Genomic DNA, 12129 nt, shown 5'->3' with positions numbered 1-12129 from the left:
TCCACAACATCACATCTATGGCTGAAGAATATCCCATCTCATGGGGATGTGCCATGATTCATTTACCCAGTCCGACACTGTTATTGATCATCTTCAATTTTATCAATTAACATAGACAATAGCAATTTTTTTCATACATTTCTCTTTATTTCTTTAGGGTGAAACTCTGTGAGACACTAGATCATAGGATATGAGCATTGTAAACTTTTGACACACATTATCTACCAAACATAGTTTTACTAAGTTAAAACTTCTCTATATTAAAGGTATTTATTCAGCTCTTATCAATGCTGCACATTATTTTAAAGATCTATGCTAATTTTAAAGGCCAAAAAAAACCCCAAACAACTCATATTGTTATGCACACATTTATTAAATATCTCAGTTTCTTCTTACGTTATAAAGCTCTGGGGCTCCTTAAAGTATAATTTGGTATAAAAATAGAAAAACAATTGGAGTATGTAAAATTTTTACTGTAGTATATTACAGAGGTGGCATTTCAATTCATTTATGAAAGGATGAATTTTTCCAATGGTTTTCTTTTTTTTTGAGATGGAGTCTCACTCTGTTGCCCAGGTTGGAGTACAATGGCACGATCTTGGCTCACTGCAACCTCCTCCTCCTGGGCTCAAGCTATTCTGCTGCCTCAGCTCACAAGTAGCTGGGATTACAGGCACCCACCACCATGCCCAGCTAATTTTTGTATTTTTAGTAGAGACAGGGTTAAGCCAGGTTGGTTAAGCTGGTTTCGAACTCCTCACCTCAGGTGATCCGCCCACCTCAGCCTCCCAAAGAGCTAGGATTAAAGGTGTGAGCCACCGTGCCACCCTTTCCAATGGTTTTCAAAGAGCTCCCTGCAGCCTCCCATGAGGGGAAGTATGGGAATGGGGGTAGGGAGTACTGGCTGGTTGGGATAACTCTCATTCTTCCCCATTTCAACTATATTAGTCTGTTTTACATACTAAATTTACTGGTAAGCTTTGATCTGAAGGGTTCCATACCTGAAAACAAAAACAAAAACACATTTAATGCAAGGTTTGGGAATAATTGGCATTTTTCAGTCAACAGAACACAAAATGAGCTGAATCTCTTTTACATCATATGCAAAAATACATTTCGACTGGCTTAAAACATTAAATGGAAAAAAAGCCTACATAAATGACAACATAAGGAAGCATTAACTGATCTTGAGGATAAAGAGGACCTTTTCCAACACACTGATAAAAGCAAAATCCATAACAAGAGGCACTATTGTCTGTATTGATTTTTCCTAAAGTGTGTACCTCTGATACAGGTTCAAAATGGTTTCATAGCCATAGAAGTGTGGAAATGCTACATTTCAATAATAGTGCAGAGAGGGCTGGGAGCGGTGGCTCATGCCTGTAATCCTAGCACTTAGGGAGGCTGAGGCAGGCAGATCACTTGACATCAAGTGCGTTCGAGACCAGCCTGGGGAACGTGGCAAAACTCCTCTCTACAGCTTGGTGTGGTAGCAGGTGCCTGTAATTCCAGCTACTTGGGAGGCTGAGGTAGGAGAATTGCTTGAACCTGGGAGGCGGAGGTTGCAGTGAGCCAAGATCGCACTGCTGCGCTCCAGCATGGGTGACAAGAGCAAGACTCCATCTCAAAATAAATAAATGAATAAATAAAAATAATAACAGTGCAGAGAGGGGGCTTACGACATTAACATCCAACTATTTCTTTCTTTTTTTTTTTTTTTGAAACAGTTTTGCTCTTGTTGCCCAGTCTGGAGTGCAATGGTGCAATCTCGGCTCACTTCAACCTCTGCCTCCCAGGTTCAAGCCATTCTCCTACCTCAGCCTCTTCAGTAGCTCGGATTACAGGTATATGCCACCATGCCCGGCTAATTTTTTTGTATGTTTAGTAGAGACAGAGTTTCGCCATGTTAGTCAGGCTGGTCTCAAACTCCTGACCTCAGGTGATCCACCCACCTCAGCCTCCCAAAGTGTTGGGATTACAGGCATGAGCCACCACGACTGGCCAACATCCAATTATTTCTATCAGCATTCCCAGATCACCACAAAATACACACTCGATATCAAACAACGTGTAGGAGGACATTTTCTAGTGTTGTGTGCCCCAAACAGACTCCTGACATTAAACCCTTCTTTTCCCTAGACATTCTAGAGCCATCACTGTTGGTCTCTGGAGAGTCACAATGTCCTTAGCATAAAAAGGCTCTGAGAAGACCTACAATGGAAAAAGAATAAAACTAATTTAGTCTGCATTTGACTACAGAACCCTTCCCTCGACATGATGCCTATTAATATCCATAGAATTCATGGTGCATAACCTACCAAATGCCAGGCCATGCGGAAATTAACGTTTAAACAGAACAATGCTGTACCAGAGGTGTCCTTGTAAAGGATGTAGTCCATTTCTGGTGATTTTACTGATACTCAATTTGAGGCCCACTTTGATGTAATCTGCTGGCACCTAGTGCTGATGCTTTAATTTAGTATATATACATATTTTCCTACAGTAAACTGCTGCCCACCTACATAAAAATCCTTAGACTTAAATTCTTTTACATCACCACAAAGCACTTATATCTTAAAATAATATAAAAGGATTTATTTAAATGATCTGAAGGGTTTAAAAAGTATGCAGCCAGGAGCAGTGACTCATGATTGCAATCCTAGCACTTTTGGAGGCTGAGGCAGATGGATCACCTGAGATCGGGAGTTTGAGACCAGTCTGACCAACATGGAGAAACTCTGTCTCTACTAAAAATACAAAATTAGAGGGGCGTGGTGGTGCATGCCTGCAATCCCAGCTACTCGGGAGGCTGGGAGAATCACTCAAACCCAGGAGGCAGAGGTTGCAGTAAGCTGAGATCTCACCATTGCACTCCAGCCTGGACAACAAGAGCGAAAGTCTGTCTCAAAAAACAAAAAAAAGAAGTATGCAGGCTTGTGCTTTTGCTCTTACCTATTAAAATATCTTCTGCAACTACAGATGTAGAAAGTATGTCATGCACTTCTTATTCTGATTTTTATGTCATACAAAAGTAACTGAATTAGACTGTTTAGGAGACAGAGTTAAATGGATCAGAGAGGGATCAGGCACTCCTACAAAAACTCAAGATTGTTACTAGAATGAAGATATAACAAGTATTTCACTTAAGGAAATTCTTAAACTTTATATTCTTCCACCCTAAAAGCATCCTTCAGGTTCTAAATAAAGGGAAAATAAAGAGGGGTAAGAGGCAAAGGTAATACAACTGCAGTGATAAGCATTCTCCTGCTTGAAGAATATTGGTTGTTTGGCTTTGCCATTTAAAATTAATAGTAACTTGGCCAGGCATGTTGGCTCATACCTGTAATCCTGGCACTTTGGGAGGCTGAGGCGGATGGATCACCTGAGGTCAGGAGTTCAAGACCAGCCTGGCTGATGTAGGGAAACCCCGTTACCAAAAAAAAAAAAAAAAAAAAAAAAGATAGCCTGGTGTGGTGGCACGTGCCTGTAAGGCCAGGTGGCACTGGTGGCTCACGCCTATAATCCCAACACTTTGGAAGGCCAATGGGGATGGATCACAAGATCAGGAGTTTGAGACCAGCCTTGCTAAGATGGTGAAACCCTGTCTCTACTAAAAATACAAAATTTAGCCAGACGCGGTGGCGGGCGCCTGTAATCCCAGTGACTCAGGAGGCTAAGGCAGGAGAATTGCTTGAACCCAGGAGGCGGAGGTTGCAGCAAGCCAAGATTGCATCACTGCACTCTAGCCTGGGCAACAGAGCAAGATGCTATCTCAGAATAAATAAAATAAAATAAATAGTAACTTGAATTGTAAAGTGTTAGCTTTATGAGCATTAAGATTCAACTTCTAATCTATTTCTATCTTAAATGTGTCTCTGTATGTTTATTTTTATTTTAGAGACAGCATCTCTCCCTGTCACCCAGGTTGGAGCACAGTGGTACTATCATAGCTCACTGCAAGCCTCAAACTCCTAGGTTTAATCAGTCCTCCTGTCTCAACGTCCCGAGTAGCTAGTATTACAAGCACACGCCAGTACAGCTGGCTAATTAAAAAAAATTTTTAAATTTATTACTTGTAGAGATGGGGTTGACCAAGCTGGTCTTGAACTCCTGGCCTCAAGCAATTCTCCTAAGTGTCCCAAAGTGCTGGGATTAGAGGCATGAGTCACTGGTCCCAGACCCTCTCTATGTTTAATAATGTCAATGCAAAAACATTTGTTTGTGCAAATACATTTCATTATTAACTTCCTGGTCTTCTGTTGCTAGTTTAAAATAATCAGATCTCAAATTTTAATAAAAATTCTGGTACTACAAAACCTTGGAAAGCCAGTTTTATTTGAATATCACTCAATAAATCTTTAGCAGAGTCTTATTCACTTTAGGATAAGGTTAGCATTTGTTGAATATTTCAAATTTGAATTATATAGTATCTAATTTAATTATTGCTGGGAAACAAACAAAAAAAAATTCTCATTATTTACTACTTTGTTTCCAGTGACTAAGTTGTTGCAAATATATGTATGTACGTGTGTGTTATGTGCAATTTCTATTTTTATAGGAACGTGGCACTGACAGTTACAACACTGAGTTTGCCATGGGCCACTGTGTGATATGTGATGACTCAACTCTCCCACCTCTTTCCTCAAAATGATTGTGAAACCTTACACGTTTTGTCACAATGTTCTTTGGCTTTCAGCTGATAAAAACAAAATCCTAAATTTAGTGTGCAAAATCCTAGACACAGTGTGAATTCAGGTACTCAAAACTTCATGTTTTAAGTTGATGTGAAAAATCACAAATAATATAACTTTGCTTTAGCATCAAAATGACAACACAAAATTTTTTAAACTGTAAAGAATTGGTGGATTCTCCAGGAACTTATGCTTGAATATCAGGCTGAAACACACTGCCATAGATGATAGCCATTAATTCATTCAACAATATTTATTGAGGCTATATATGCCTGGCACAGGGAATCAAACAATCAACAAACTGCGTGCCCTTATGAAAAGCCTTACTTAAGAATCTAGTGGGGAAGGAGAAAAACAGACAAGTAATTATGTAATTCCTGATGACTAGAGGTATAAAGAAAATGAGTGACAGCCGGGGCCAGGCGCGGTGGCTCACACCTGTAATGCCAGCACTTTGGAAGGTTGGATCACCTGAGGTCAGGAATTTGAGACCAGCCTGACCAATATAGTGAAACCTGTCTCTATGAAAAATACAAAAATTATTGTTTCCTATGATCCATGTTAGAGGGGAAAAAAAAAAAGAAAAATACAAAAATTAGCTGGGCGTGGTGGTGGGCTCCTGTAATCCTAGCTACTCAGGAGGTTGAGACAGAAGAATTGCTTGAACCTAGCAGAAGGAGGTTGAAGTGAGCCGAAATCGCGCCACTGCACTCCATCCTGGGTGACAGAGTGAGACTCTGTCTCAAAAAATAAAATAAAATAAATAAAATAAAATAAAATAAATAAAATAAAATAAAATGAGTGGGATAGGGGAAGAGAGAAAAAGGATGGAGGTGTTGTTTTAGAGAGGTCGTTTAGGAAAAGCATCTCATTGGAACTGAGATTTGAGTTGACAACTACATAAATTCTACCTGGGAGGAATTTTCCAGGCAGAAGAGCAAGTGCCAAGGTCCTGAGACAGGAATGTACTTGGAATGTTTGAGGACTGAGAAGGAGGCCAGTGTGGCTGGGCACACAAGCCATGCAAAAAACGTCAGAGAAGCCAGGGGCCAGATTACACGGGGTACTACATGTTGTAGTGATGACTTTGTTGGTCCTTAGAAAAGAAAAAGGATTGCAGGAGGCATGCTTCAGACAGACTGAGGGTGGAACTTCTAGCTCTGGAACTCAATTTTTTTTTTTTACTTTTAAAAATCAACTTTACTGGGCCAGGCGGGGTGGCTCACACCTGTAATCCTAGCACTTTGGGAGGCCAAGGAGAGCAGATCACCTGAGGTCAGGAGTTCAAGACTGGTATGGCCAACATGGTGAAACCCCATCTCTACTAAAAATACAAAAATTAGCTGGGCGTAGTGGTGTGCACCTGTAATCCCAGCTACTAGGGAGGCTGAGGCAGAATTGCTTGAACCCGGAAGGCAGAGATTGCAGTGAGCTGAGATCATACCACTGCACTCCAGCCTGGGCAACAGAGTGAGACGCCATCTCAAAAAACAAAACAAAACAAAAACAAACAACAACAAAATCAACTTCCCTGAAGTATAATTTACACATAATAAAATGCATCCCTTTTAAGAGTATAGTCTGATGAGCTTTGACAAATGTATAAATCCATTATCACCACCACCATAATAGAGATAAAGAGTATTTCCATCATCCCAAAAAGTTTCCTTGTTCCCCTTTGCAGTCAGTCCCCATCCTCTGACCCATACCAGAGCAAGGGACTCAACTAGGGTTTGGGGACTAATCCTCAATTACACTAGCCACATTTTAAGAGCCTAACAACCACATGTGGCTAGTGGCTGTCATACTGAACAGCACAGGCATAGAACACTTCCACTACTGTAGAGGGTTCTATTCCATAGTTCCAAGATGGAAAAATTTGACCTTTATCACATGGAGTAGGCCCAGCAATCTGAAAGCTGAGTAAGCCATACAAGTGACATTACCTAGCTTTATGTTATTGCTTGTGTTTATTACCTTGAACATCAAGTAATTCATAAAGTCCTGTGAGGGAACAGTTTTGTTCCATGCCTGGATCAAGGTGCTAAAGAGGGAGGAGCTTCCAGTGGGACAGCATAATGACAGCAATGATCATTTTCGAGATGTTCACTACAAGGAAATTCTTCCTCCATTACTAAGTTCAATGGATCTCCTAATTTATTCAGGGAAATAGTGATTTCCATTAAAACTCACAAGGCACAGTTTTGTTATATACATCTTTAAGCCTTAAAATCTGAGTCTCGTCATATGTATAATGTGTTTTTTTTTTTTGAGATGCAGTCTCAGTCATCCAGGCTTGAGTAAAGTGGTGTGATCTCAGCTCACTGCAACCTCCACCTCTTGGGTTCAAGCGATTCTCCTGCCTCAGCCTCCTGAGTAGCTGAGATTACAGGTGTGCACCACCACACCTGGCTAATTTTTGTATTTTTAGTAGAGATGGGTTTCACCATGTTGGTCAGGCTGTTCTCAAACTCTTGACCTGGTGATCCACCTGCCTCAGCCTCCCAAATGCTGGGATTACAGGCGTGAGCTGCCACACCCAGCCTATAATGTGTTTTTCTAAGAGGGGGGATTATGAAGCAAATATGTTGAAAAATTAACATTTGCTAAATCTAGTAGTGAGTGCATGAGTGTTTTTTTATATTATTTTTATGTATACCTTTGAATGTTTCAGATATTTTAAGAGAAAAAAGGTAGGCTTTCACTTAAAATGTTAAACAAGAGGCCGGTGTGGTGGTACATGCTGGAAGTCTAGCTACTCAGGAGGCTGAGGTAGGTGGATGGCTTGAGCCCAGGAGTTCAAGTCCAGCCTAGGCAACATAAGAAGATCTTGTCTCTTAAAAAAAAATGAAACATAAAATTGAAAAAATTAAATGTTAAGAGATGTTTAATATCAAGATGGGATTACACAATACAGGTGAAAAACAATAAGCACAGAAGAGTCAGTAAAGCAGAGTGGTTCTGGCACCAGATTGCTTTGGTTTTATTTTACTTTTTTTCTTTTTGTTATTTGTTTTGAGGCAGAGTCTCACTCTGTCGCCCAGACTGGAGGGCGGTGGCGTGATCTTGGCTCATTGCAACCTCCATCTACCACATTCAAGCAATTCTCCTGCCTCAGCCTCTCAAGTAGCTGGGACTACAGGTACATACCACACCCAGCTGAGTTTTGTACTTTTAGTAGAGACAGGGTTTCACCATGTTGGCCAGGCTGGTATCAAACTCCTGGCCTTAAGTGATCAACCTGTCTTGGCCTCCCAAAGTGCTGAGATTACAGGCATGAGCCCGGCCCTGCTTTGGTTTTAATCCTAATTATGCCACTCACTAGCAATGAGACACTGAACAAGTTACTTATCTTTCTGTGCCTCAAGTTCTTCATCTGAAAAATAAGAATGCTAATAACAGTATCTGCTTCATAAGGATATTATAAGGATTAAATAAATATTACATGTAAAGACCCTGGTGCACAATAGATGCTAAAAAGGTTTTAACAGCTATTTTTGGATAATTTTGGTTTCTTAGTGCCCTACAAGTTTGGTAAGCAGTGATTCTCAAAGTGTGATCCTTGCAAGGACTGGCAGTATCTGCAACCAGAGAACTTGCTAGAAATGAAATTCTCAGGCTCCACCTCAGACACACTCAATCTAGGATGGAGCCGAGCAATCTGTGTTTCAGCAAGCCGTCCGTTTAACTGTGATGTACATTAAAGCTTGAGGACTACTGTGTGAAGGAACAACTTGTAGCTCTGTACTTGTTAACTTGTCTCAAGGGGTCCTGGTGTAAGATCTTAAAGAGTGAAGTACTAGCCACTGCTTAAATACGTTCACATTAAAAAATAGAAGTTAAACTGCTGTTGACCCAACAAAACTACATCAAGCCAAGTTTGGCCACCAGCCACCAGTTTGCACTCATTTCTTGGCTAATTCTCTCTCTCAAATCAGTAAGCAGCTGTGATGTAGTGGAAAGAGTGAGTGCTGAACAAGGAAAACCTTGATTTGAAGCCCGGCTCTATTTCCTAGCTGGTGGTAATAAAAACGATGTTAATCTTTTAGAGGTAAATCTTATCCATATGATAAGGACAATAGTATCTCACAGGAGTGTTTTTTTTTCCTTTTTTGAGACAGAGTCTCACTCTGTGGCCCAGGCTGGAGTGCAATGGCGCGATCTTGGCTCACTGCAACCTCCACCTCCTGGGTTCAAGCAATTCTCCTGCCTTGGCCTCCTGAGTAGGTACATGCCACCACGCCCAGCTAATTTTTTGTATTTTTAGTAGAGACGGGGTTTCACCGTGTTAGCCCAGGATGGTGTTGATCTCCTGACCTCGTGATCCGTCCGCCTCAGCCTCCAAAAGTGCTGGGATTAAATTTTCATAGCATTTGTGATATTTGTTTCCTGTATTATTTTGAATAATTACATGCTTTATTCAACTTATATTTATGAACAGTTTAGTTTAGCCTCTCTCTTCTATTAAACTCTAAGCTCCTCTGAGACAGAGATAAAATTTTACATCCCTTTAAGTTCTTATAATACCTACTTCAATAATTAGTCCCTCCCAAATCTACCTGGAGCTTCAATCGAAGCTTGTGATTGGAAGTCTGACTGTATGTGGTATGGGTCTGGAAGAACATAGTCAATTCTTAAGAAAGATGTATAGTTTATATAAGCAGCTATATGGCCGACTTATAAGAATCCCCAAAGTTATGATTCCCTTCCTTAATATATATGTAAAATATAAAAGATCAAGAACAATGATGGTTGTTCTGTTAGTAAAGGTGGATGACTTCTGCATTTACATTTACCACATTCATTAAAAGCAATACAGGGAATTTACAAGTGCCATACTAGAAACTATGAAAAAGATGAATTTCAATTTTAACTGAATGTTGGCAATTTAGATACTAGTGACGCTGGTGTGATGGTGGTAGAAGAGATGTGTATCAGCACAGCTAATGTCAGGGGCCCAGCTTATTCTTTTCATCTGGAATACTAAAAACAAGAACTATTATCTACCCCACAAAAATCCTGTGAAAGTTAATTAGGCAGTTAAGTTAATCTTCATTAGGCAAGATCATGGAATTTGGGGGGAGAAGAGGAAGGAAGCCTGTGGATCTTAAATAAGCAGGGGAGAGGGTTTCTACACTCCTATGGTCCCATAAGAAACAGTATGTCGTATTTTTGACCTAACAATTTTTTTTCTTTGTAGGTACTCAGCCATCTAAGTTCTAGTAATAAAGAATTAATTCACATATTAAACTTGGCATGATTAATTTCATTGCCCCTTTATGTTAGCTTTCTTACTTTCTGAACTTCAAGTGCATCTACAAACTTACTAAATAACTGACTTTCAGATTAAATGACCTAGACAAGCCAGAAAAAGGCTTCTCGTTTATTCAGTGAGGTGGGAAGTGATTATTTTGTCAAGGTACGATTCAGAATGGCATATTCAAATACAATTTTAAACATCTACTTCACTATTTACATGTATCATCAATAAGAAAAATTTGGCTTGGTAATATTAAGATATAAAAGTACATGACAATGTTAGAATTGCAGACTGTTGTCATTTCATGTGCTACAGAGCTTTAATAATTCAATTCTTTGGATTCTGTATGAGAAAAAGTTTCACTGCAGGTGTAACCTTTTAGTCACAGCATAAAATAATCTCCACTTAAGATATCCAATTTTTCTACTTATAAGCATTCAATTAATAAAAAAATCAGTGGCAAAACCAGTCTGTGTAGTTACCAACAAACTTGTCAGAATAAACTTTTCCTGCATGAATTCTTTGAGAAAAACTACTGAAAAATATCTCCTCCAAGATAGGAAAAATCACCTCTCTTATAATTACAGTCCATTATGGAGGTAAAATTGACAAGAAAATGACATTTGAAGGATTTCTCTTTCAATCACTTACTTTCTTTTCAAAAAAAATTGTAAACAATTATTAGGTGCAAATCAAAGCTAATACCCTTTATTAGCCTCTACTTTTTAAAATGCATTTCAAAGCATCAAATTCTACATAAACACACACATACACAAAACCTAATCAGAAGGTTTCCTGGGCAGCTACAGAAGACTCAAAAATGATCTCATGGACTTCACTAATGTTTCTACTTTGTGCCAAATGTTTCAGAAATTTTGAGGTAGTCCACTTACCTAAGGTGATACTAAGCTTCTAGAAAGCAAGAATTTCGGGAATAAGTGAAAGGGGATGAAGGTACAAAAACAGTATCAACTTTCAATTAACATACGAATATTGTTCTGTATGAAGAGGCAGTTTCCTACACAAGTGACAAAAGAATAAAGCTGTTGCCTCTTTAACAGTAAACATCCCTGCATTCCTAAGACTCTAAGGCCTAGCAAAAGATCTGAGCCTAACATTTTGGGGTTTTTTGGTAGGAAGCAGGGTAAAAATCACTCTCTAGGTTTGAGATTGGGATCCAGCATACACTGGTGACTTGACCTTGGGCAAATCACTTAATTTCTTTTAGTCTCAGTTTCCTATATGTAAATGAAGTCAACACCGCCTGGTAAAGGTATTATAGGACTGATGTGAAGATGAAATGACATTTGTGAACATATTATTAAATATGTAAACTATAAAGCAATAGTAAGCAAATGCTAGTTACTATTCTACGTAATACGGGCCTAAGCTTTCTTGCCTACGTTCTTATCTGTAAAGAGAGGACAGATTGAGGTCTGAATGCCTATCCAGTCCCTTATCAGCTGCGTGAACTTGGGCAAGTCATTTCCTTTCCGGGCCTGTTTCCTAAGGTTATTTTGAAGATCAAATATATCATCTTACATAAATACTGTCCAGACTCATATTAAGAATTTAACAAATGATAGCTCTTATTACTCTCTGGGGGGGATAGGACAGTAAAGAGCAAATGAAATTAAATCTCGTTAAGAGGCTTTGTATATCCACATAAAACTCTACAGACATCCAAGGTACCGTTATTTGTACTGTAAACTGCCAAGGCATGCAGGAAACGAAAAATCAAATGGCGCCTCAGCGACTCGCACTAAAGAGGGAGAGAAGGCAGAACTTCCGAGAATCAACTATTTTCCCCCTTATGGCCTCCAGCCTAGATTAGACCACTTATTCAACTTCCCAGCCCACAGTATCACTGGATATTTATTTACTGTACCTTTTTCACTGAGAGCCTTTCCACTCCCCTCCCCTTCTATAGTCGTGAACTTCAGACCCTCTGCTTCGACTCCCACTGCCTTTAACTCTGTTTTTACCAAGCTTTCCTGAAGCCTCCCCGCCGCCTAAGGAGAAAGTGCAGCAGGACGCACCGCAGGGCATCCTAGGAAATGTGGTCTCTCAGACTCTCTGGCTTGGGCTGCAGAGTAGGGAAGACGAAGAAGGAGATCCAGGTAAAACTACAACTACCGGCAGGCAACGCGAAGCACCATCTTTCTTTCGCCCCTTTTC

At 39.8% G+C, this 12129-nt stretch overlaps 1 protein-coding gene across 4 annotated transcripts in view; it reads right to left on the bottom strand.

The window, feature by feature from the left end:
* Positions 1–12113, bottom strand: part of SGK3 (serum/glucocorticoid regulated kinase family member 3) — a 187393-nt gene extending 175280 nt beyond the window's left edge. For 3 of the 4 annotated variants that reach the window (XM_021669576.2, XM_021669562.2, XM_021669757.2), the window contains exon 1: positions 11840–11980. The gene's annotated coding sequence lies outside the window, so the exon portion shown is untranslated. The other variant, XM_021669673.2, reaches the window with a different exon arrangement.
* Positions 12114–12129: the final 16 nt, after the last annotated feature.

This window comes from Aotus nancymaae, unplaced genomic scaffold (assembly GCF_030222135.1).
Source record: "Aotus nancymaae isolate 86718 unplaced genomic scaffold, 86718_ANA_hifiasm-v0.15.2.pri h1tg000036l, whole genome shotgun sequence".
Taxonomy (NCBI): Eukaryota; Metazoa; Chordata; class Mammalia; order Primates; family Aotidae; genus Aotus; species Aotus nancymaae.
Note: the sequence above shows the minus strand (reverse complement) of the source record. Positions and strands in the feature narration are given on the sequence as shown.